Consider the following 26875-nt stretch of genomic DNA (forward strand, 5'->3'; position numbering starts at 1 on the left):
AAAAAAATTTAAAAAAAAGGAATTGCAATTCAGAATCTTAATGAATTATCACCTCACACCCATGAGGACGGCTCATATCCAAAACATGTAAAATTATAAGTGTTGATGAAGATGTGGAAAAATTAGAACTTGTGCAGTGTTGGTGGCAATGTGAAATGGTGCAGCAGCTATGGAAAATAGTATGTCAGTTCCTCAAGTAATTAATATAGAGTTATATGATTCACTTCTGAGTATGTATTCAAAGAAAATGAAAGCAGGTCTTGAAAAGAGGTATTTGTACACCTATGTTCTTAATAGCATTATTCACAACATTTAAAAGTGGAAGCAACCCAAGTGTCCATGGATGGATGAATGGATAAATAAAATGTGATATATACAATCAATGGAGTATTATTCAGCCTTAAAAAGGAAGGAAATTTTAACACACACCACAACATGGATGAACCTTGAGGACATTATGCTAAGTGAAATAAGCAAATTACACAAACATACACACACATACAAACATACTGTATGATTCCACCTATAAAGTATATAGAGCAGAAAAAAATCATAGAATCAGAAAGTAAAATGATGGTTGCCAGGGAATGGGTGGAGCAGGGAGAAGTGAGAAGTTGTTTTTTAATGGGTGTAGAGTTTAAGTTTCACACGATGAAAAAATTCTGGAGATTGATTGCACGACAGTGTAAATATACTTAATAATACTGAACTATACACATAAAAATGTTTAAGATGGCAGGGCGCCTGGGTGGCTCAGTCAGTTTAGCATCTGACTTGGCTCAGGTCATGATCTTGCGGTCTGTGGGTTTGAGCCCTATGTCAGGCTCTGTGCTGAAAGCTTGGAACCTGGAACCTGCTTTGGATTCTGTGTTTCCCTCTCTCTCTCTCTCTGCGCCTCCCCTGCTCATGCTCTCTCTCTCTGTCTCTGTCTCACAAAAATAAATAAAAAATGTTAGAAAAAAAATTAAAATGTTTAAGATGGCAAATTTTATGGGGTTTTTTAACCATAATTTTCAAAAATTTTATGGGGGGAAGGGAACTAATTAGGAAAAAAAGATCTAAAAAAGGCTCTTAGAAACAGCTTGAGAAACACTGTTACTAATAATTATATGTGTGTGTGTGTATGTGTGTGTGTGTACGTGTATGCATGTATGTGTATGCCCAGGCATGTCCATTTTAGCGGAACTATTTAAAGTTGGAGTGCTTTACTACTAAATACATAGCATAATAGCATGTATCTCCTAAGAATGAGGATAATCTCCTACATACCATTTTATACCATAACACTACATATATATTATACCTCAGTATCATTATCACATTCAAGAAATTTAATATTGAACAATAATATATTTTGATATTTCACATTTCTCCAGTTCTCCTAATGTTTTTTTTTTCCACACAGGGTCAATCAAGGATCATACTTCAAATTTGGTTGTAATTTTAGTCTCCTTTATTTAGAACAATTGGGTCTTTCAAGATGTTGGCATTTTGGATAGTTCACACCAGTTGTTTTGTAGAATGTCCTTCAATATGGGTTTGTCTAATTGTTTTCTATGACTAAATTAGACACTTAGGACAAAAAATCACTACATAAGTGATATAATGCATCCCTTTTGGAGAGAAATAATACCAGTTTGTCTCATTATTGTGATGTTGAGACTATTTGGTTAATTAAAGTGGTGAGTAGATTTTTCTATTAATATTTTTTATTTGTTTCTAATAAAAGGCATATATGCTTAGTTCAGAAAACTTGAAAAATGCAAAAGAAAAGAAAATCACTATAATTTCACTACACAGAAATAAACATTGTTATTGTTTTGTGCATGTCCTTAAGCAGTCTTCTATTGTTCATAATATAGTTAGTTATTCCAACTTTTATCTATTTAAAATTTTTGCTTTTATAAATAGCCCAGTAGTGAACATCATTGTCCCCTTCAAATCTTTGTCCTAATTTTTAAAAATTATTTCTGTAGGATTTCTAAAATGTCAGTTGTTTGATTAAAAGGTATTAACTTTTTCACTTTTGCTATTATATTCTCTGATTTTTATTTGGGTATATAGTACTCAAAAATTCCTCATCGAATGTAAACACTTCTGTTTCAACAGAATAAACAAATTAGTGTAAGAACCAGGTAGAGACTGGCTGTCTGCATTCTGTGCAACTGGTAGAAAAAGTCTTAACTGGCTTAACCCAGTCTATGGTAAGGTTTTTCTGAAGTCCTATATCCACAGGTGATCCAATCAGCTGAGGACAGGGCAAAGCAGGTATAGGACATAAGCAGCACTGTTAGGAAGCAGATTTTCTGAAGGAATGATGTAATAGGAAGAGATATTTGTCATTTCTAGTATGTTTAGTTTAACACTTGCTTTAAAGAAAAAAGTCTTTCTCAATGTGTTTGTTTTTGTATTTGGCACATAACATTCATTAAAAGTATCATTTCCCCCATGGTTTCCACCACAGGTCAAAATAATTCCCGATCTGTGATTAACTCCACTCCATTCTCTGTTATGTGGTATTGTACTCTTTCTAATACACAAATATGCTCTTGTCCCTCCACTGCTTAAATGCCCTTTAGTGATTTCTTACCGCTGTTAAGACAAAGGCCTTGCTTGGTGGTTGAGTGGATGTGAGAGATAAGGAAAAGGGGAGATTAAAGGATCCTGTCAGTTTATTGCTCAGATAACTGGGTGAATGGTGAGGTCATTCATGAGGAAGATCAGATTATAAGTTAAATTTAGATGGAATAAATTTGAGGTACCTGTGGGACATGCAATTTGAGCTATTGAATAGGTGGTTGGGTAAATTGTTCTAAAATCCAGGATGGAGATTAATTAGGGCTAGAGATACAGAATCAGGAGTTACCAAATTCAGGTGGTAAGTAAAGACTCTGAGATAGTGGAGTAGAAAAACCAGACAGACTAGAGTAAGAAGAAAAGAAAGCTTGGGCAGAAATGACATGTGAGAGTTGGATAAAGGATCAAAAGGGAGCAGTCAAAAAAGTAGGAGAAAGACCATATATATTTGGTGACTCCTGTGCCAGTGGTGTAAAGGTCTTTCAAGAAAGGGATAGGACAGCAAATGCCTATGCTTCTGAGATTTCAAATAAGACTTGAAAAGTAACCTGGGAATCAGCAGTGACCTCTGCAAGATTACTTTTGTTAGAGCCTTTCACTTAGAAGCCAGACTCCAGTAGACTGAGGAGTGATTGGCAAGTAAGAAAGTGGTGACAGCAAGTGAAGACAACGCTCAAGAAGTTTGGTTGTGAAAGGCAGTAGAGAAACTTTAATAGCTAGCACTAGGGAGTTTACAGATTTTTTAATTATTATTTGTTCCTATTGGGAGAGACTTGGATTTTGAAGATTCAGAGGAGAGAGAGAATCATGTGGAGATCCCTGAAAAGGAATCTAGAAAATCCCTGAAAAAAAGTCTAGGATGTAGACTCTTACTACATTTTCCTGGATTATTTGAAATTTAATTTTATATTCTTGAATAAAATTTTAGTATGCAGGCTCTTTTGAAGGCTACAATTATAATGTACCTTTCCACTAGTAGGAACAAAAGCAAAATAATTTTTTTGTGTGTGAGCACGTTAAATTAATGTGATTTAATTGAGTATTAAAGACCTGTTATACAGACTACTGATGGCTTTTTTTGTTCAAGTATTATGAATAGAAATGTGTATGTGGTGATCTTTAAATAAATGTTCTACCATAGTTCTGTAAAACTATATGGGAATTTACAATTGGAGGCAAAAATAAAGAGCCAAGTGCAAAAACTTACAAAGCGTCAAAATTATGCAAGAAGCTAATCTGAATATCAAAGGACAGAGGATATAATTTATTTGTTATTATAAATTCTGTCTGGAAACTTCTTTTTCATACTATGTCAAAAACCCTTAAACATTCACAGTTTAAAATAGTCTATTTGCTGCTTTATAAAAAAGATTATGAATTTACTTTTAAAATAATTTTGTCACTGTTAACATTGGAGATAAAATTGCATCAGTACACTTTCATGAAGATGGTTTTACTTAGGAACCAGATCATAATGTTAAAAATAAGCAAAAAACAGGTTATGGTATCCAAAATTTTGGATCTTGAAGATGTTTGAACTGATTTGGTGATCATGTTATTATTCTGCTATTATATTGCTATCTTGTATAATAGAAATTTTGCTTTATTTGAGTACATTTCCCAAAACAGAAGTTAATAATTTGCACATTTGTTCTTTCAGCACTCTTTGTGTTTAAAGTGATTGAATGCTAAACTGAAACTGGCTCACACAATAAATAGTTGATTATTGGTTCATGTAACTTAGCTGTCCAGAGTAGATCCAGCTGTATCCCGAGCTCCAAAAGCATTGCCAGATTCTTTCTCTATATTCTTTTCTCTAGTTTAGCTTAATCCCCTAGGCAAACTCACAAAATTGCTGCAGATTTCTGAATCTCATTTCCTTATTTCTAAGTGGAGCATTTTGAGCCAAAGTCCTTACATTCACCTTAATCTGAATTGACTGAGATCAAATGCCTATCTCTACCAACCACAGTGGTCAGATAAATGTACATCCACATTGGCTTAAGACTGGGTTGTATCTATTTTTTAAAAATAGATATTACTTTATTTATTTTTAAAATATTTATTTATATTTTGAAAGAGAGAGAACACATATGTGTAAGCAGGGGAGAGGCAGAGAGAAAGGGAGACAGAGGATCCAAAGGGGGCTCTGTGCGGACAGCAGAGAGCTGAATGCAGGGCTCAAACACACAAACTGTGAGACCATGATCTGAGCTGAAGTTGTATGCTCAACCCATTGAGTCACCCAGGCACTCCTAAATATAAATTTTATACTTTAGAAAAGCTATAGATTTATAGAAAAATCAAATATATAGTATAGAGAATTCCCATATACCCCACATTCACCTTCCCCTTTACATCTTACATTAGTAACAATAAAGCAATATTGATACAATATTTTTAAATTAATTAATTTTTAAATTTACAACCAAGTTAGCATATAGTCCAACAATGATTTCAGGAGTAGATTCCAGTGATTCATCCCCTATGTATAACCCCCAGTGCTCATCCCAAGTGTCTTCCTTAATGCCCCTTACCAATTAAGCCCATCCCCCCTCCCACAACCCCTTCAGCAACCCTCAGTTTGTTCTCTATATTTAAGAGTTTTTTATGTTTTGTCCCCCTCCCTGTTTTTATATTATATTATTTATATTATATTTATATTTATATTATTTTTGCTCCCCTTCCCTTATGTTCATCTGTTTTGTATCTGAAAGTCCTCCTATGAATGAAGTCATACGATATTTGTCTTTCTCTGACTAATTTCGCTTAGCATAATGCCCTCTAGTTCCAGCCACATAGTTGCAAAGGCAAAATTTCATTCTTTTTGATAGCCGGGTAATACTCCATTACATGCGCGAGCGCGCGCGTGTGTATACATACACACACATATAAATGTGTGTGTATATATACATACACACACATATATATGTATATATACCATGTCTTCTTTATCCATTCATGCATTGGTGGACATTTGAGCCCTTTCCATACTTTGACTGTTGTTGATAGTGCTGCTATAAACATTGGGGTGCACGTATCCTTTTGACACAGCATACCTGTATCCCTTGGACAAATACCTAGTATTGACTTCTTCCTTGCTGGTTCAGATGCCTTTTATTCCTTTGTGTTGTCTGATTGCTGCGGCTAAGACTTTCAATATTATGTTGAATAACAATGGCAAGAGTGGAAATCCCTGTTGTGTTCCAGACTTTAGGGGAAAGCTTTCAGTTTTTTCCTGTTGAGGACGATATTAGCAGTGGGTCTTTCATATATGACTTTCATGATCTTGAGGTGTGATCCTTCTATCCCTACTTTCTTGAGGGTTTTTCTCAAGAAAGGATGCTGTATTTTGTCAAATGTTTTCTCTGCATCTGTTGAGAGGATCATGTGCTTCTTGTCCTTTTTTAAAATTTTTGATGTGATGTATCACATTGATTGTTTTGCAGATATTGGACCAGCTCTGCATCCCACTTGGTTGTGGTGAATAATTCTTTTAACGTATTGTTGGATCTACTTGGCTAGTGTCTTGTTGAGGATTTTTGCCTCCATGTTCATCAGGGAAATTGGTCTGCAGTTCTTTTTAGTGAGGTCTTTGGTTTTGGAATCAAGGTAATGCTGGCTTCATAGAATGAATTTGGAAGTTTTCCTTCCATTTCTATATTTTGGAACAGCTGCAAGAGAATAGGTGTTAACTCTTCTTTAAACATTTTTTAGAATTCCCCTGGAAAGCCATCTGGTCCTGGACTCTTGTTTTTTGGCAGATTTTTGATTACTAATTCGATTCCTTTACTGGTTATGGGTCTGTTAAAATTTTCTATTTCTTCTTGTTTCAGTTTTGGTAGTTTATATTTCTAGGAATTTGTCCATTTCTTCCAGATTGCCCATTTTATTGTCATATAATTGCTCGTAATATTCTCCTATTATTGTTTGTATTTCTGCTATGTTGGTGGTAATCTCTCCTCTTTCATTCTTGATTTTATTTATTTGGGTCCTTCCTTCTTTTTGATCAAACTGGCTAGTGGTTTATCAATTTTGTTAATTCTTTCAAAGAACGAGCTCCTGGTTTCATTGATCTGTTCTACTATTTTTTGTTTTTGTTTTTTGTTTTTGATAGCATTGATTTCTGTTCTATTCCTTATTATTTCCTGTCTTCTGCTGTTTTTGGGTTTTATATGCTATTCTTTCCAGCTCTTTAAGGTGTAAGGTTAAGTTGTGTATCTGAGACATTTCTTCCTTCTTTAGGAAGGCGTGGATTGTATATACTTTCCTCTTATGACCACTTTTGCTGCATCCCAGAGGTTTTGGGCTTGGGTGCTATAATTTTCCTTGACTTCCATGTACTTTTAATTTCCTCTTTAAATTCTTGGTTACACCATACATTCTTTAGTAGGATGTTCTTTAGTCTCCAAGTATTTGGTACCTTTCCAAATTTTTTCTTGGGGTTGATTTCGAGTTTCATAGTGTTGTGGTCTGAAAATATGCACAGTATGATCTCGATCTTTTTGCAGTTGTTGAGGGCTGATTTTTGTCCCAGTGTGTGATCTATTCTGGAGAATGTTCCATGTGCACTTGAGAAGAATGTGTATTCTGCTGCTTTAGGATGAAATGCTCTGAATATATCTGTTAAGTCCATCTGGGCCAGTGTGTAATTCAAAGCTGTTGTTTCCTTGTTGATAATCTGATTAGATGATCTGTCCATTGTTGTAAGTGGGATGTTGAAGTCCCCTGCTATTATGGTATTATTATCAATGAGTTTCTTTATGTTTGTGATTAATTTATTTATATATTTGGGTGTTTCACGTTTGGAACATAAATGTTTACAATTGTTAGATCTTCTTGTTTATAGACCCCTTAATTATGACATAATGCCCTTCTTCATCTCTTGTTACCATCTTTATTTTAAAATCTAGATTGTCTGAAGTAAGTATAGCTATTCTGGCTTTCTTTTGATGACCATTAGTATGATAGATGGTTCTCCATCCCCTTACTTTCAATCTGAAGGTGTCTTTAGGTCTCAATTGGGTCTTTTGTAAACGGCATATAGATGGATCTTGTTTTCTTATCCATTCTGTTACCCTATGTCTTTTGATTGGAGCATTTAGTCTACTGATGTTTAGAGTGAGTAATGAAAGATCTGAATTAATTGCCATTATGTTGCCTGTAGAGTTGGATTTTCTGGTGGTGTTCTCTGGTCCTCTCTAGTCTTTGTTGCTTTTGGTCTTTTTTTTTCTTTTTTCATCTTTTCTCTCCTTAGAGAGTCCCCCTTATAATTTCTTGCAGGGCTGATTTAGTGGTCATAAACTCCTTTAGTTTTTGTTTGGGAAACTTTTAATCTCTCCTGTTTTGAATGACAGCCTTGCTGGATAAAGAATTCTTGGCTGCATATATTTCTGATTCAGCATATTGAATATACCCTGCCACCCCTTCCTGGCCTGCCAAGTTTCTGTGGATAGGTCTGTCGTGAACCTGATATGTCTTACCTTGTGGATTAAGGACTTTTTTTTTCCTTGTTGCTTTCATGATTCTTTCCTACATTCTTTTCCTGAGTACCACTTACAGTTTGTCACCATTACTGTTGATGTCTGAATTTTTGGTATAGATCTTTATTCACCAGGAAAAGATGTTTTTTTCAAGGTAAGAAAAGGTGTTAGGGGTTAAGAGGTTCCACATGAAGTTGACTGAATCCAAAAGTGCTCTAATTTAAAAAATGTACACAAATATCCTCTCTCCCCTCCCCCCATCCCCAGATTAATTCCACTAGTATTGTTGGGTTGGGATAGTTTGGCTATTTGCCATATCTATTACCAATTTCCTGTTACTGTTTTGGATGCTGTTACTGGCCTAATGCATTGTATATTCTTTCCTTATGCTGGATCCTCTTCTGGAACATCCCCTCCTAAAATCTAACTTTTGTTAAGACCCCCAATTCTCTATCAGTTAGGTATATCTCAACCTCAATAGTGGATAGAGTTTAAATATTTTCTCCTGGAAGGCTTTGGCCTTAGTGCAAATCACAAGATGCAAAAGGGTACACATATCTTTATAATTTATTCTGCCCCAGTACCCACAACATCTAATCCTAATCCAAATAGACACATGTGGAGAGGGATGTTGTCTAACTCCACTGACAAAAAACATCTGGGTTCCAACTCTACTCAGGTTCCCTCTTACTAGGGGGATTTCCTTCTTCATATTACCCTTTCTCATTCCATAGGGGCCCAATGTGTTGTTTAGCATATTCATTGGAATTAAGCTATGAGTATATAGTTGATAATATTAAGAGAAAGGTTTGTCTCCTAAAAGGACCAATATGAAGGACTTCCACCTCCCTTCTGTTAACACAGGGAAGGAGCCTGCCATGACCACCAAGATGGAGGTACTGGTAGAATTTAGAACGAGCTACTCATTCTACTTAAGCTACTCTTCTAGAATGAAGCTTCGGGGAGTTCAGAGGGGTTGAAAAGGACACAACAAAGGTAATAAGAGGGCAAAAGGCAGTAGAAAGGAATCCATGATGCTCATCTTACATGGTCTTCTGACATCTAATGTCTTGTTTGTGATAAGTTAATAGAAAAGATGTTTCTTTCTGTTCATAGACTTCCATGAAGTGCTTATAGTGCATGCATAATGCATATGTACACATATATACAATATCATAGTTCTTAAATATACCTTAATCAATTGAAAAGTCCTTGAAGCACAGTAAAGTTTAAAGCAAACATAGAAGATAAAGGTTCCTTCACTGATAATTTGGTTATGACAACCTTTCTTGAAAAGACTAGGAAGTCTTACAAACTTTTTGTGAAAACATTTTTAAAATGGTCTTCAGGTATATCTAAAGTATATACTAGCCATATTTATTACACAACACTTATGATTGTGTAAATTTGCTACTCTTCCTTAATATAAAAATTCTACTAATTAACCAAATTTAACCAGAGATTTTGGACCTGGTTACATTTTATTACTATGACCATTGTCCTAACAAAATCCCTAGTATAATCCCCAGGAGAAGCAAGTTACTTTAATGCACTAATCATAGAACCCTGTGCCTTTTTCCCCCGTCCCCACACTGTTTGAATAACCTTCAGTTTTAAAACTTACTGCTCACTTTGACCATGAAAACTCCTTTGCTGCATTTCCTTCTGTGTAGTTAGAAGTATTTCTCAAGGACAAGTTATTTATTCATTCAGAAGTAGATAGTTGAGAGCTACTAAGTGCCAGACACTGTGTTAGATATGGAGTATAACTGTCAACAAGGCAGTTTACCTCTGCTCTTCTCTGTAATCAAAAGAAGCTAAAATTAACTGAGAACTTAATGTGTGTCAAGCCCTGTTCTAAGTACTTTGCGTGTATTCTTTCTGATAATTCTCACAACCATCCTAAGAGGTAATTTTGATTTAATCCCTATTTTACAAATACACAGTGTGGGGGTGGAGAGGATAAACAACTTGCTCAAAGTAATACAGTGAAGGGTAAGCCCATGCTAAGCTACCTATACTGTTACAGGTAAAATTCTGAAAAATTCTGTTCTGAAAAATACCAAAAACTAATACAAATTAGTTTTTCCTGGAGGATGTGAAATCTCTTGTAGAATGGATGAAATTTGTAAATGTGAATATAAGCATGGGGCTGAGACTGTAAAAAGATATACCATTTACACATAATATGCAAAGTATTGAAATATATTTATTCAAAACAAAATCATAGTCTATTTTGACTACTGCTGTCATCAATTGGCTTTATTTTGTATATCTAAAATTACAAAGCAGCATTATTTAAGAGATATTCTATCATCCAGATCTGAAGAAGTTTGAGTGATACCATGCTGTATTTTCGGGGGTGCATGGGAGGAAATGCACAGCACCGGTAACATCCTTCGCTGCTATCTTTGGTCTTTCCCCAATCCTATGCTTTCTCTGTTGGCCTGACAGGTTGCTAAAGATAATCTTTTGAATGGGTAATCATGGATAATGCACTTAGCTAAATTTAAATTAATTAGAGCTATATTTAGATAATAAAATGGTTCTATTGAAAATAGGACTCATTTCTACAGAACAAAAATTTAATCTTTGTGTAATATTGCTTAGGGAATCTGGCACGCTCCTGATATGGAATTAGAATTAAGTTACTTAATACTTATTGAATTGTTTTAGCTTTTTAGTTTTCTCTCCCCACTTCTTTGTCCCATTTGTTTATCTCCTTGGTTGGCTTGTTTGGGATTTTTCCAATCCTTATATTTTTCACAATATTACTTCTAATTCCTTTAAGCTAAAATATAAATGCTAAATAGAAAAATATAATTCTGCAAAGGGACTTTAGCAGCTTTGTTTTCTGTTTATTTACTTGTTTAGGAAATTGTTCTGTAGTTTGCCAGAAAGCAATCCTGTTTATAAATAGTAGAATCACTGTTGGAATTATGATTTTCTTTAAAACTGTAACATATAATCTTAGGTGAAAATTTTAATATGTACTGTCATAAATAATGTTAATATAATAAAATATGAAATTTACACATTTTAATTTTATTTCAGGTTGGAATATACCAATAAATATGCTGTTACTGCTCAAACAAACCACTTCCTTGTGTTGCCATCTTCAATCAAAATGTAGACTGCTATAGGTAACTCATCTCCTCTTTTTATTTCCAATAGTTGAACTTAGCTGCAACATGCTGAAAACTGAATGGCTCTAATTTAGAAGATTCATGGTGTATAAAAAATATTCAATGTATGAAATTAAGAATCATTTCCATGTAACCATGTAGGAAACCCCCTGGGTGCATTTTGGCTCTTTGTTTGTAACAAATCATTTTAATTTGAGAACACTTATGTAAATATGAATAAGTATAGTATAAAAGTCTTGTGTGTTATAATACAAATTTTAACTCTCTAAGTGTATTGGAAACTTCAAGTTTTCTAGTTTAATTTTGAGATAATAGCATCATTTATTCAGATTTAGAGCCTTATAAATTTGTTAAGTAGGAAAGATGATACAAATTTATGTGGATTTAGATTGGCAGATAAAGGTTGTATCAGGCCTTGTCTCTCCCTCTCTCTCTCTTTTTAAATTTATTTTATTTTTTTATTAAAATTTTTTTAATGCTTATTTATTTTGAGAGAGAGAGAGACAGAGCACGAGCAGGGGAGGGGCTGAGAGAGAGAGGGAAACACAGAATCCAAAGCAGGCTGCAGGCTGTGAGCTGTCAGCACAGAGCCTGACATGGGGCTTGAACTCATGAATCATGAGATCATGACCTGAGCTGAAGTTGGATGCTCAACAGACTGAGCCATCCAGGCACCCCAGTTTTTGTTGTTGTTGTTGTTGTTGTTTGTTTTTTGTTTTTAAGAGAGCGTGCACATGCACCTGTGCACATGTGCATGTGTGTGTGCGAGAGCAAGTGAGTGAAGGAGGGGCAGGGGGAGAGGAAGAGATAATCTTAAGTAGGCTCTACACCCAGTGTGGAGCCCATTGTGGGGCTCTATCTCACAACCATGAGATCATGACCTGAGCCAAAATCAAAAGTCAAACAGTTAACCCACTGAGCCGCCCAAGCACCCCCCAGGCTTTTAAAACAAGTATTTTAAAATAATTTTTTAGAACTTGAAATTAAGTGTAAGAAAACAAGTTTTCCTTTGTATATTATGGCCTCCTTAGACGTACTTAAAAAATCAAAAGTTCTGAAATAATTGTAAAATAGTCATCATTTTCATTAACGGAGGCTATGCTGCCATAACAAAATAATCCCCAAATCTCAGAAGCTTAAAACAACAAAGTTTGTTTCCTGGTCTTTTAACTCATCTTGTATTGGTCAGCTGTAACTCAGTTTGATGTTGTCTTCATTCTGGAACCTATGCTGAGAGAGCAGCCTCTACCTGGAACATTGCCAGTCTCATGGTAAAAGAAAATGCAGAATGTATTGGAATCATACAATGGCTCTTGAAGCTTCTGCTTGGAAGTGGCATATCTGGCTTCTCCCATTTTATCGGTCTAAGGAAATCATATGCAAAGCATGATGTCATGAAGAAGCGCCAAATATTTTGAACAATAATAAAATATAATTCACCATACTCGACCTTCTTGGTCACAAATATTCATTTCCTTCCCTTTTGCATGTAAAATATACTCATTCTGTATCCAAGGTAGACAACTCAATAGTCTCATCCAATTGTACTATCAGACTCAAAATTCAGGATATTATGATAGTTTCTCTATAAAGCATGGATGTGGTTCCTTTTCAGGGACAATGAAATATATTTTTATTTAAGCCAGTGTGATTGATGTTTCTCTTACATGCAGCAGAAAACATTACAATTTATAAAAATCTAGTATCATAGTTGTCTGAAATAAATAGAATACTGACAAAGCAGTTTCTTCAAGTTGGACTACAACTGCATCAGACTGATTCTTAAGATACTCTAAAATGGAAACTGCCTCTGAAATTCTTTTCAAGTATTATTTTAAATATGAAAAGACAACTTAAAAACTTTAACTACCAGAAACAAATGGATATACTATTACCATTATGGCATCATAACTTGATGTTTTATTATTTAAGACTCATGATACTGGTTCTAATGATGCAAAGATCATTCAATAGGGAAACAATAATCTTTGGAGCAGATGGCTCTGGGGCTACTGGATATCCACATGCTAAAGAATAAAATTGTATTTCTCTTTCACCCCATATTCAAAAATTAACTCACAGTGGGTCAAAGACCTAAATGTAATGGTTAAAACCATAAAACTTTTAGAAGAAATCATATGTATCAATCATCAGGACCTTGGACTAAGAAATGATTGGTTAGATACATCACCAAAAGTACAAGCCACACACACACAAAAGATAATTAGATCATCAAATTGAAAAAAAAAAAAACTGCTTAAAAGGACATACTCAAGAAAATGAAAAATTGAAAGACTGGGAGAAAATATTTATAAAATATTTATATGATAAAAGACTTGTATCCAGATTATAAAACGCGGTTGCTAATCAATAATAAAAAGACACATAACCCAATTTAAAAGTGAGCAAAGGCTCTGAATAAACATTTCTCCAAATAAGATATGTAAAAACTAATATGCATATGAAAAGATGTTCAACATCCTTAGCCACTGGATAAAAATTAAACCCATGATGATATACCAGTTCACACCTACTAAAATGGCTGTAATTTAAAAAAGAAAACTGTTGGTGAGGATGTGGAGAAATTGCAATCCTCATACACAGATGACAGAAATGTAAAATGGTGCAGCTACTTTGAAAAACAGTTTGGCAGTTCCTCTAGAGATTAAATGTAGAGTTACCATATGACCTAGATTTTCTACTTATAGGTATATTCCCAAGAGAAATGAGAGTATATATCTACACAAAAACTTGTATGTGAAGGTTCATAGTAGTATTATTTATAATACTCAAAAAGTGGAAACCATGCGATATGGATATATACTACAACATGGATGAACTTTAAAAACATGCTAAGTGAAAGAAGCCAGACACAAAAGACCACATATTGTATGATTCCATTTATATTAAATAGACAAGTATATAGAGACAAATATTAGTGATTGCCAGAGGCTGAGGATAAGGGGAAATGAGGAATGTCTGCTAATGAGCACAGTGTTTCTTTTGGGGGTGATGAAAGTATTCTGGAATTAGATGGTGATGATGATTGTGCAACTCTATGAATATACTGAAACCTTTGGATTATACATTTTAAAAGGATAGTTTTTATGGTGTGTGAATTATATACCTATAAAACAAAAGATTCAAAGCTATGTGTGCCAGCTGAAAAAAAATTCAATTGTATTTCTATACAACGATAAATCAGAAAATGGAAAATATTATTCTATTCAATATATCAACAAAAAGAATTAAATACTTTTGGAATAAGTTTAATAAAAGAAATACAAGACTATTACACTGAAAATTTAAAAACTTTATTGAGAACAAAGAAGATCTAAATCAATGGAAAGACATTCCGTATTCATAGATTGGAAGGTTCAATATGTTTAAGGTGAAAATTTTCCACTACTTGAGCATAGGTTCAATGTAATCCCTGTCAGAATTTTTGGTGCCTTTTTGTATAAGTTGACAAGCAGATTCTAAAATTTATAGGAAATGCAAAACATCTACAATAGCCAAAACCGTTTTGAAAATTGGAGGACTGTCACTTTTCAATTTCAGAACTTACTATAAATATAGTTATCAGGACAGTGTGGCACTGACATAAGGGTAAACATATAGATGAATGGAGCACAATTGAGAGTCCAGAAATAAATGTGTATATTCATAGCCAATTGGTTTTTGAGAAATATGCTGAGGACATTCATCGGGGAAAGTATAATCTTTTCAACAAATGAATTTGGGACAATTGGATACCTACATGCAAAGACATGAACTTATACTCTCATTTCACACCATACATAAAAATAATAGTCTTAAATGTAAGCTAAAACAATAAAACTTTTAGAATAAAACATAGTAGGAAATCTTTGAGACCTTGGGTTAGGCAAGGAGTTCTTAGCTATTTCTTTGCACAGCCTATAAAAGAAATAAATTAATACATTGAACATCAAAATCCAAAACTTTTGCATTTCAAAAGTCACCATTAAGAAAATGAAAAAATTGGGACACCTAGTTGGTTCAGTCAGTTAAGCAAGCAACCAGCTCTTGATTTTGGCTCTGATCATGATCTGATGGCTATGGGATTGAGCCCACATCCGGTTCTGCACTGAATGTGGAGCCTGCTTGGGATTCTCTCTCTCCTTCTCTCTCTCTGCCTCCCAACCTCCGCTCATGCCCTCTCTCAAAATAGATAATAAATAAACTTAAAAAAAAAGAAAATGAAAAAATAATAGACTGAGGAAACACATATCTGATAAAGGTCTTGCACCTTCCAAGAACCCTTAAAACTCAATAATAATACAAACAGCTCAATAAAAAAAAATGAGTTAAAGATATGAAAGACAGTTTACCAAAAAATATATAGAAATGACTATTGAACATGTGAAAAGATGCTCAATAACATTAGTTATTAGGGAAATGGAAATTAAAACCACAATGAGACACTATTTCACACCCACTACACTGGCTATAATAACTAAGAAAACAAATGTTTGTGAGGATGTAGAGAAATGGGAACACTTATACATTGCTGGTGGGCATGTAAAATTTTGTAGCCACTTTTGAAAATAGTTTGAAAGTTTTTCAAAAAGTTAAAACTACCAGATAAACCAGCAGATCAGCTCCTGGGTATCTACTGAAGAGAAATGAAAACATAAGCCCACACCAAAACTTGCATGTGAATGTTCATAATAGCATTATTTATAATAGCCAAGAACTGGAAACAACTCAATTGTCCATTCACTATATTACATCCATGTAATTGAAATTATTCAGCAATAAAAATAACGTACTACTTACACAGTCTACATTATAGATAAACTTCAGAAAGAATGCAAAGTGAAGGGAACATATTGTGTGATTGTGAACACATATTGTATGATCCTATTTATAGGATATGTCTAGGGAAAGCAAATTCATAGAGATAGAAAGTAGATTAGTGATTTCCTGTGTCTAGGAGTAGGAATCTGGATTTAGTATAAATGGGTTTGAGGGATCTTATTGGGGGGATCCAGTTGTTCTAAAAATTATTAATGGTGAAGATTGCACCACTCAGTAAATTTGCCAAAAATCACTTGAAAAGGGTGAATTTTGTGATATATATCTATATATAGATATATATAGATATATATAGAGATATATATCTATATATATATATATAGTGGTAAAGTTGTCTTTTTTTTTTGTTGTTGTTAATAATCACATGGTAATGTGCCAAAACACAGCAAGGGGATGAGGACAGAACAGTTAAAAATGAAAGGGATCTTGGATTTTGCTGCCAATTTAAAAGGATCACAACAGTGAGATGAAACCAAAATGATTTAAAATAATTTCTCTTTTGGTGCTTTCATTTCTGTCTTTGGTAGTCAGATTCAATGGTGACCATGGAACCTCTGTCATTTAGGAACCACACATATGCACAGAGTCTGATGCTGTCTGAAGATCTTGAAAAATGAAAGTCACAGCAAAACAAACAAACAAACAAAAACTACCAAAATACTCCAAAAGTTCCACTAGGTGCTACCATTTTCTAAGTCTTTTTAGGTCTTCATTTTGTCAATTACTTTATAATTCATATAGTTTCATGTAGTTGTTGTCTCCTCTAAATTTTCTCTAAAGTTACTTTCCAGGACCCAGATACTGTTTGACAGTGAAGATTTGTGTTTTCTCTGAATTTCTGAATTGAAATATTTTAATCTAAAGTAGCTTATGGAGATAATCATTTTAAAAACAAAGCATTGTACTTCTGGAGAGAATATTAATTTGGATGGTTTATTAAATAATTTATAATACTTAATATTCCTATTTAGTTCCTCTGAGATATAGTTGGTCTTATTTACTCATTCATGGACCTACGCATTGATTCAGCAAATATCTATTAAGTACTTATTCTTACCTAGTGCTAGGCTAGATGCTGGGATTATACCAGTTAACTCCACATGAGGAAAGAAAAAAAATAAACAAAGAAACAGTAATTTCACAAGATAGGATATCATACAAGAAAGAGTGGTCAAGGAACTTGATGTAGACTGTTCTATAGGTAGTCTCCTCTGGGGAGGTAGTAGGTGAGCTAAGATCTGAATGATAAGAACAAACACCCAATCACGTGAGGATTTGTGAAAAGAGCATTTTAGGTCACAAGACTATAAAAGACCTCTAGGGGTAATTGTGCCTGGACTGTTTCTGAGAATATAGAAGCCAATGTAGTTGGAATGTGATGATGCGGGAGTCGTATTTCATAGGTCATAATAAATAGTATGCATTTTGGTCTAATTGCAACAGAAAGGCACTGTAAAGTTTTTAAGCATGGCAGTAACATAATCTGATTTATATTTCAGATAGGTCAGTTAGGCTGCTCAATGGAAACTGGAATGGAGAGGGAGATTGAATGCAAAGTTAAAGCAAAAAGACGAAAGCCTTTTGCAACAGTCAGGAAAAGAGAAGGCAGTATCTTGGACCATGATAATAGCAATAAAGATGGAAAAAGATGAGTAGATTTGATATTTTTCTTTAAAAGTTAGAGTTAATAATACTTCTTAATGGGTTAAAGGGATGAGGAGATAATATAAATCAAAGAGGACTTTTAAGTATTTGATGCCAAGAACTGGGAGGATGGTGGTTTCATTTACTAAGATGGGGAAGATTGGAGGAGAAACAAATTTGGTAAGGAAAATACAAGTTTTTCCTATTTTGAAAAGGTTGAATTTGTGATCCTATTCATCAGCCCAGTAGAATATCAAGTAGGCAGTTATATATTTAATCTGGAGCTCAAAAGACAGATCATATGATTGGACACATGTATCTGGGGGTTACTGCATAGAGATGTCATTTAAATCTTTAATTTCCTTTTTGTAAGGGTTATTAATTTATTTGGGGGAGGGAGAGGCAAAGAGAGAGGGGGAGAGAGAGAGAGAGAGAGAGAGAAACCCCAAGTAGGTTCCATGCTGTCTGCACAGAGCCTGACATAGGGCTCGATCTCACTAATGGTGAGATCGTGGATTGAGACGAAATCAAGAGTTGAATGCTAAACCAATTGAGCCACCCAGGCTCCCCAAAATGTCTCCATTTTTAGAGAGAAACTGACAATCCAGCTTTTGAGGTGATATCTCACATTTTAAATATATCGGCTGGGGAGCGTGGGTTCAAGACAGAAGCGTAGGAAGATCCTGAGCTCACCTGCTCCCCTGGATACACCACCCACAACTACGTTTGAGACAATTATCACCAAAGGAGGCCTGAAAACTGGATAAACAGAGTCTACACAAGGGACAGCACCAAGATGGGCAAGAGAGGCAGAGACATGGTCTCACTAAGGGAAAAAAACCACACCCCAGGCATGGTGCTCTGTGGTCTGGAGGGATATCAAAAGGACACACTTTTCCCTGAGTTAGATTTGAGCTCCATATCAGGCACTCCAACCCTTAGATCCTGCACAAGAGAAATAAACTCCTAAAACATCTGGCTTTGAGAAGCAACAGAGAGGGGCGCCTGGGTGGCTCAGTCAGTTAAACATCTGATTCTTGGTTTTGGCTCAGGTCATGATCTCACAGTTCATGAGATAGAGCCCTACTTTGGGCTCTGCACTGACAGTATGGAGGCTGCATGGGATATTCTCTCTCTCTCACTCTCCAAGTAAATAAATAAACTTAAAAAAAAAAAGAAAAGCAACAGAGAGTATGTCCAGGAAAACTATAGAACTATACAGATAAGAAAACCCACTCGTAAAGGTGCAGTATACAGACTCACTCAACTTAGAAACCAGCACAAAAACACCAGATTAAAAAAACCAAAGACCAGTGGTAAAGGAAACCCACTTATTAATCTTGGCATGCCAACAGGCTGGCAGCTGGGCCTCTGGGAACTGAGACACTAGTGGCAGCCACATTTGCCAGCTCATTCTGCTGTGCTGATCCCAGTGCTGTTGAACACCATTTTGAATCTACCCTCTAGACTACTATGTCAGGGAATGTGCCCCACTGAGAACCTGCCCAACCATATGTCTTGTCAGGCCTTGCAGCTGACAGAACAGTAACCCTGCCCACCAGCACATCCGTGGCAGTCATGGCCAAGACTCACAGCAGACTCAATGAAAGCCAGCCCTACACACCAACATGCCCACAGCAGTTACAGCTCTGCCACAACAGGAGGGTGAACACAGCCCACACAGGGAACAGCCCTGAAGTGCCTGACTCTGATAGCCAGTAGTGATTGTGTTTCTGGGCCCCACAGGACATCACCTACATAAGATCACTCCTTCAACACTGGGAAAACTAAAAAATATAAAAGACTGGGAAAACTACCTAAAACAGAAACAAGCACAGAAAGTAGGCAAAATGAGACTGAGGAATATGTTCCAAATGAGAGAACAAGACGAAATCTCAGAAAAAGAACTAAATGAAATAGAAGAGTAATCTACCCAATAATAAGTTAAAAGTAATGATCATAAATATGCTTACCAAACTTGGGAGAATGTATGAACACAGAACTATAACAGAGATAGAAAATATAAGAAAGTATCAATCAGAACTGAAGAATAAAAAACAGAAATGAAATATACAGTACAGGGAATAAATAGCAGATTTATTTTTCAGTGAACTGGAAAACAGGCTAGTGGAAAGCACCCAAACTGAACTGCAAAAAGAAAGGCTTTTTTAACAACGAGGATAGTTTAAGTGACCTCTGGGACAACATCAGTCACACTAATAGGGGTCCTGGAAGGAGAAGAGAGAGACAAAGGGGCAGGAGGAAACTTATTTGAAGAAATAATAGCTGAAAACTTCCCTAATCTGGAAACGGATATCCAGTCCCAGAATTAACACAGTCTCAAACAAGAACTCATAGAGATCCATACCAAGACACATTACAATGAAAATGTCAAAAATTAAAGATAAGGACTCTTCAAAACAGCAAGAGAAAAGCAACCAGAGAAAAGTTACCTGTGAGGGAACCACTGTGAAACTGTCAGCTGATTTTTCAGGAGAAACTTTGCAGGCCAAAAGGGAGTGGCATGGTATATTCAAAGTGCTGAAAAGAAAAAACTTACAGTCAAGGATAGTCTACCCAGCAAGGTTATCATTCAGAATTGAAGGGGAGATAAAGATTTCCATGTGGTGTTGGGAAAACTGGGAAGCTACATGCAAAAGAATGAAACTGGACCATTTTTTTTTTACCATATACAAAAATAAACCAAAATGGATTGAAGACTTAACTATAAAACCTAAAATCATAAAACTCCTACAAGAAAACATAGGCAGTAGTTCTTTGAGATGGGTCTTAGTGACATTATTTTGGATCTGTGACCAAAGACAACAAAAGCAAATATAAACGGAGTTACATCAAACTAAAAATGCTTTTGCATATCGAAGGAAACCATCAACAAAATGAAAAGGCAACTTAGTGAATGCGGGAAGATATCCAAAAACGATCTATCTGATAGGGGTTAACATCCACAATATATAAAGAACTCTTAAAACTCAATTTAAAGATATCTTATTTAAAAAAATGGGCAGAAGAATTAAATAGGCATTCTTCACAGAAGACATAGAGGGCCAACAGACACATGAAAAGGGGCTCAACACAGTTAGCCATCAGGGAAATGCAAATTAAAACCACCATGAGTTATCACTTAACAACTATCAGAATGGCTAGTTTGCAAAAGAGAAGAAAGAACAAGTGTTGATGAAGATGTAGAAAAAAGGGAACCCTCGTTCACTGTTGGTGGGAATATAAGTTGGAGCAGCCACTATGTAAATCAGTATGGAATTTCCTCAAAAAATTAAAAATAAAACCAACATATGACCCAGCAATTCCACTTGTAGGTATTTATCCAGTGCAAGTGAAAACACCAGTCCAAAAAAATATACACATCCCTATGTTTATTGCAGCATTATTTCCAATAGCCATGAAATGGAAGCAACTTAAATGTCCATTGATAGATGAATGGATAAAGAATATACGGTGTGTGTTTGTGTGTTTGTGTGTATGTGTGATGACTGCCAGAGGGGATGGGATGAGGGAGGTGGACAAAATAGGTGAATGAGATTAAGAGGTGCCATCTTCCAGCTATAGTATAAATAAGATGTGGGGATGTACTATACAGCCTAGGGATTATAGTCAATAATATTGTAACAACTTTCTATGGTGACAGATGGTAACTAGACTTGTGATGACTATTTTGTAATATATATAAATATCAAATCAGTATGTTATACACCTGAAGCTAATATAATATTTTGTCAATTATTTTTCAAAAAATGTTGACAAGTTATTCAAAATTTAAATAACATAATGTTGGTGAAACCAAAGTGTTATGAATTTTGCCATAAAGATCATAGCATGGAAAGCTCATGGAAAGGGCTGTCAAAGACTTGAGTTCTTGTCTTACTTTAACCTAACCAGGTACTTTAACTTTCCTGGCCTTAATTTTTCAATTATTGAAAGTACACTTCTATGACACAGTGTCAAGCATGATAATTAGAACTTTATGAAATACTAGCAGTGATCAAGTCCTGTGGATCTGAAGTGTAAATGCTAGATTGAGCCATATGAAATTACTGATAATTGGCCATTTTGGATCTACAAAAACATTAGTTTCATGTTATTCAACCTAATAGTTTTGTTTCACTTGAGTCTGAAAGCATGATGAACCAGGCATTGCTGTGCTGAGACATACTAGAATCTGAGGGAACAAAAAAAGTGTTCTCCTAAATTTTATAGCAAGGTCAGGAATTTGACCAGAAAGCCGTAGGCAGAGGACAAGAGCATTAATGGAGACAGAATAATGATTTGCCTTTTATTCCGCTGTAGCAGCAGCTAATTTGATCTGACTGAGCTCTTGTTTCTAGGTTTCTCACTTAGGTATTCATTCTCTAGACAGGCCTCCAGGTGGCTCATACCTGAGTCCATTTAGGAATCTGATTTGGATCTGAGTCATTTATATGTATGAAGATTATAAGCCTTCATTGTTTGTAAAATAATAATACTTTTAAATAAACAGCTCAAGTTCAAAGTGAAAAGAAATGAATATCAACATGTGTACATTCATTTTTACCCAGAACAGTTAACTGAGTTTAGCATTAACCAAGCATAAAACATAGCTATGCACCAACTCTTTCAGTCTGAGTTCAACATCTCATGCATACCAGGTATAGGGTACTTAACAATAATTACCTTACTAGTTTAAAGTGGGCCTTACAGTAATCCACATTGTAATTTTTTTTCCTACTCCCTGAGGCAATTAATTTTAAACTATAGCTAAGGCATGCAATCCAGATGTACACTGATTTCAGGCTGGGTTACTTGGTGTCAAATTCAGTTCTTTTGTTCATAAGGAACATGAGAGCTCTACACCATTTGTGTCAATATAGTACTTTGTGCTTAAACATGTAGTATATATATATTGAGAAAATATGTAGAATCACCTCATATACATAAGGATATTTTAGTTCAAGAAATGCAATAGGTGTCCAATACAGAATGGTTGAATGAATAAACATGTGTTGAATATTTACCGTATGCTTGATACTGTGATATCAAAATATAAAAAACCCTGCTCTGCCAGGAAAGTATGAGAATATCGGAGTATGGGAATGACATTGGTAGGGCAGCAGTGGCAGTGGCAGTCTTTCATTCTTTCAGTTTCGCAGAGTGGTCCTTTATGCTAGAATCTTAGTCTTAAGTCTAGTCCTCCTGGTCCTAGTCACTGTCCTCCTAGCAGTTCTGTGAGCTTCCACAAATCTCTTTAATGACCTGCTTCTCATTAATTGGCTAAAGTTGGTCTCCGTTGCTTGCAACTAAAAGCCTTGTGTGATTCAAGGGAGAACCCCCAGTGCAAGCAAGATGTCCTTTTTATAGATAGGATATTTTTGCAATGAACCTGAGGGGACTGACTGTGCTTAAGGAGTAAAACAGGATGAAGATTTTTGAAATAACTGGGCACAAAAGTTTTTTCCCTAAGGTTTTTAAAAAGGAAACGAGATCACTTCTACAGTGTACCTAGTGTGGCAATAAAGTCCACCAGGCTTGTTGTCAAGGGAAACATTTAGTGGGTGGGCAAGCCAACATTTATTCACTTCACTAGCATCATTATATGAAATTTGAAAAATAATGGTCCTAATTCATCAACTACTTAAAATTTTTTTAACAGTTATTCATTTTTGAGAGACAGAGAGAGATAAAGCGTGCATGGGGGAGGGCCAGAGAAGGAGGGAGATGGAATCTGAAGCAGGATCCAGGTTCTGAGTTGTCAACAGAGTCAAACGTGGGGCTCAAACTCACAAACCAGGAGATCATGACCTGCGCGGAAGTCAGACGCTTAACTGACTGAGCCACCCAGGTGCCCCAGCTATTTCAACTACTTTTAAATTAAGTTCACCTATTTGCTATGATACTGAAGTTCATAACACCTTAGGCAGATTTAGAGAGATTTCAGTGAAATGGTTTAAGATAAAAAATCTCCATGAATTGATTACAACAGGAGTTTATTTGTAAAATTCGTTTGCATGGCATAATTCATTCCTCAACTTTGCCAGATAAATTTGCTGTTGCTGTAGTTGCTAGATATCTGATTCATTCATTTTGGTATAAACTCAGTAGTAAAATTTTGCTTATAACCATATATAAACTTTCCATGGATAATCAGTTTATCTAATGGAGAAGAAGCTGATACTGACTTCATTGAAACAGTTTACTTTTTTTACATGTAAAGAAAAAAAATGAACATTTGTTAACACAAAATTATTTGTAAAGGTATAATTTATTTAAACAATAATTTCTTTATAGTATTGTCCTATAGGTATGGTTTCAAAATGTTTATGTTTTGGGGAGTGTGGGTGGCTCAGTTGGTTAAGTAAGTGTCAGACTCTTAATTTTGGCTCAGGTCATGATCTCACAGTTTGTGAGTTTGAGCCCCACATTGACAGTGTGGAACCTGCTTGGGACTTTCTCTCCTCTCTCGGCCCCTCTTGCACTCTCTCAGAATAAATAAATAAGCTTAAAAAAATGTTTATGCTTTAAAGCATCCGCTAAAAATGTTAATGTCCAAAGTGAATCTTCAGAGATGTAAAAATTCCATTATCTCTTTGTTAATAAATATTCAGCATTGATAGGATATCAGATCTGGCTGACTGCTTGTCAAGAATGTTGTAGAAAAAAATGTAATCATTGGGTGATAGGACCATTGAATTAAACACATGACTTTGAGATTCCTTCAAATCTTGAAATTCTATGAGCATCTATGATATACAGTAAGAAGTAACAAATTAAGACTCATAGTTTAACAAATACTTTTTATATCTGTGTAATTTTAATTCCATCTCAAATTTTAAAAGCTGGATAAAATTTTAGTAATATAGCTATTCTTTATAGAAATTGCCTTTATTAAAATAATAGAATTAAATGAATTGAGACTTCCAGAAAATTATCTAGTCCATTACAAGTTCCTAGTTAAATATAAAACGTTGTAATTTTAAACAAAAACAGTATTTTCAACACTCACCTTTAAATTTTTGGTTTTATTTAAATTCTTTTATGTATAATTTATATCATATGTAATATTTAATAGTGTGTATATATTATATATAAATGTTTTATGCATATATAGATATAATGTATGTTTGTCATATGTACACACATTATATAAATAATGTATATATTTATGTATACTATTACATATAGTATATATATTATATGTACATACACAGATATATATATATGTATGCACATACACATATATATTTGTATATATTACATATATAAATGTTCTATCTCCAAAACATCTCTTAAATCCATTTCTCCCCAGCTTTTTTGTAACATTTCCTAATTCAAGTAACTATCATGTTGTACCTGGGCTGCTGCCATAGCCTTCTCCTGCTGTCCCTGCTTCCACTTTTGCGCCCCCTCCAGGCAGCCAGAATGAACTTTTGAAACTGTCAATCATATATGTAATTCTTCTCCTTAAAATCTTTCTGTGGCTTCCCTCTGCCCTTAGTATATAATCCTAGTTCCATAAAATGTCCAACAAAGCCCTCCAAGCTGTCACATGTGCCTACATCTTCAATTTCATCTCTATCCTTAGTCTCTTTTATTCTCTCAGCATTTTTTCTGTTTACAGGAATATAGAATTATAATTTACATGCCACACAATTAACCCTCCTAAGTTGTAAATTCAATAGATTTTAATATAGCCAGAGAATTGTACAACCTTCATGACAATCAATTTTAGAACATTTTCGTCACTCCAGAAGAAAACCCAGTACCCCATAGCAGTTATCCTCAATTTACTGCCAACACTCTTAGCCCTAGGCAATACTAATCAACTTTCTCTCAAGTTTTGCCTATTGTGGATATTTTATTAAGTGACATCAAACAATGATTTTTATGACCGACTTCTTTCACTTAAGATGTTTTCAAGGTGCATCCATGTTGTAGTGTGTATCAGTACTACATTTTTTTTTTTATTATAGGATAATGCTCCATTGTGTAGATGTATCACATGTTATGTATTCATTCATCAGTTGATGGATATTTGAGTTGTCTCCATTTTTTGTCTATTGTGAATAGTGCTGCTATGAACATTCATGTACAAGGTATAAGTGGGCATATGTTTTTATTTACCTTCGATATATACCTAGGAGTAGGATTGCTGGGTCATGTAGTAACTCTATGGTTGCAGTAGTCCTCCCTTGTCCATGGGGCATGGATATGTTCCAAGACTTCTAGCGGATGCCTGAAACCACAGATAGTGGTGAACTTTATATATAGTATGTTTTTTCCTTTACATACTTATCTGTGATAAAGCATAATTTATAAATTAGGCACAGTAAGGGATTAACAATAACTAATAATAGAATAGAACAAATATAACAACATACTGTAATAAAAGCTATGTGACTGGTCACTCTCTCAGAATATCTTGTACTGTTCTCACCTTTCTTCTTGTGATGATGAGAGATGATAAATGCCTATGTGGTAAGATGAAGTGAGGTGAATGACATAAGCATTGTGATGTAACATTAGGCTACTGTTGACCTTCTGATGCTTTGTCAGGAGGATCATCTGTTTCTGGACTGCAGCTGACCATAGATAAGTGAAACTGTGGGAAGCAAAACTGTGGACAAGTGGGGGGACTACTGTAATCTTGAGGAACTGCCAGATTGTTTTCCAAAGCAACTGTGCCATTTTATATTCCTACCAGCTGTGGATGAGGGTTCCAGTTTCTCCACATTCTTGCCAATACTTGTTACCATTTGTCCTTTTTAGTATGGCCATCCTAATGGGAAATGTTATCTGCTTTCTAGCCATTTTTATATCTTCTTAGGAGAAATATCATTTCAGAACTTTTGCCCATTTAAAAAATTTGGGTTGTATTTTTCCTTAATGAATGGTGAGAGTTATTTATATATTCTAGATAGAAGTTTCTTATCAGATGAATGATTTACAAACATTTTTCCCCATTCAATGGATTGTATTTTTCCTTTCTTGATAATGTCCTTTGAATAACAAATGTTCATAATTTTGATGAAAACCAATTTATTTTTTTCTTTTGTGGCTTGTGCCTTTGGTCTCATATCTAAGAAACCATTGCTCAACCCAAGATCATGAACATTTAAACCTATGTTTTCTTCTAAGAGTTTCGTTTTTAAGCTCTTACAATTAGGTCTTTGATCCGTA

General features: G+C 34.9%; 2 long non-coding RNA genes across 6 annotated transcripts in view; one reads left to right on the forward strand and one right to left on the reverse strand.

Annotated features, from left to right (window-relative positions):
* The window catches only part of LOC132678708 (uncharacterized), a 234296-nt gene that overhangs the window by 8430 nt on the left and 198991 nt on the right, over window positions 1-26875 (forward strand). For 4 of the 5 annotated variants that reach the window (XR_014137260.1, XR_014137258.1, XR_014137256.1 and 1 more), the window contains exon 2: window positions 11115-11203. This is a non-coding gene — a long non-coding RNA (uncharacterized LOC132678708). Of the gene's footprint in view, window positions 1-8939; window positions 9057-11114; window positions 11204-26875 lie in introns of those variants that run through there. The other variant, XR_014137257.1, reaches the window with a different exon arrangement.
* LOC144615697 (uncharacterized) lies at window positions 12288-26136 on the reverse strand. Its single transcript, XR_013554178.1, has 4 exons — window positions 26077-26136; window positions 25820-25931; window positions 20143-20230; window positions 12288-12570 (listed from the first exon to the last, which is right to left on the reverse strand). It is a non-coding gene; the product is annotated as an uncharacterized LOC144615697 (long non-coding RNA).

Source organism: Panthera onca, chromosome A2, assembly GCF_046562875.1.
Source record: "Panthera onca isolate mPanOnc1 chromosome A2, mPanOnc1 haplotype 2, whole genome shotgun sequence".
Lineage (NCBI taxonomy): Eukaryota > Metazoa > Chordata > Mammalia > Carnivora > Felidae > Panthera > Panthera onca.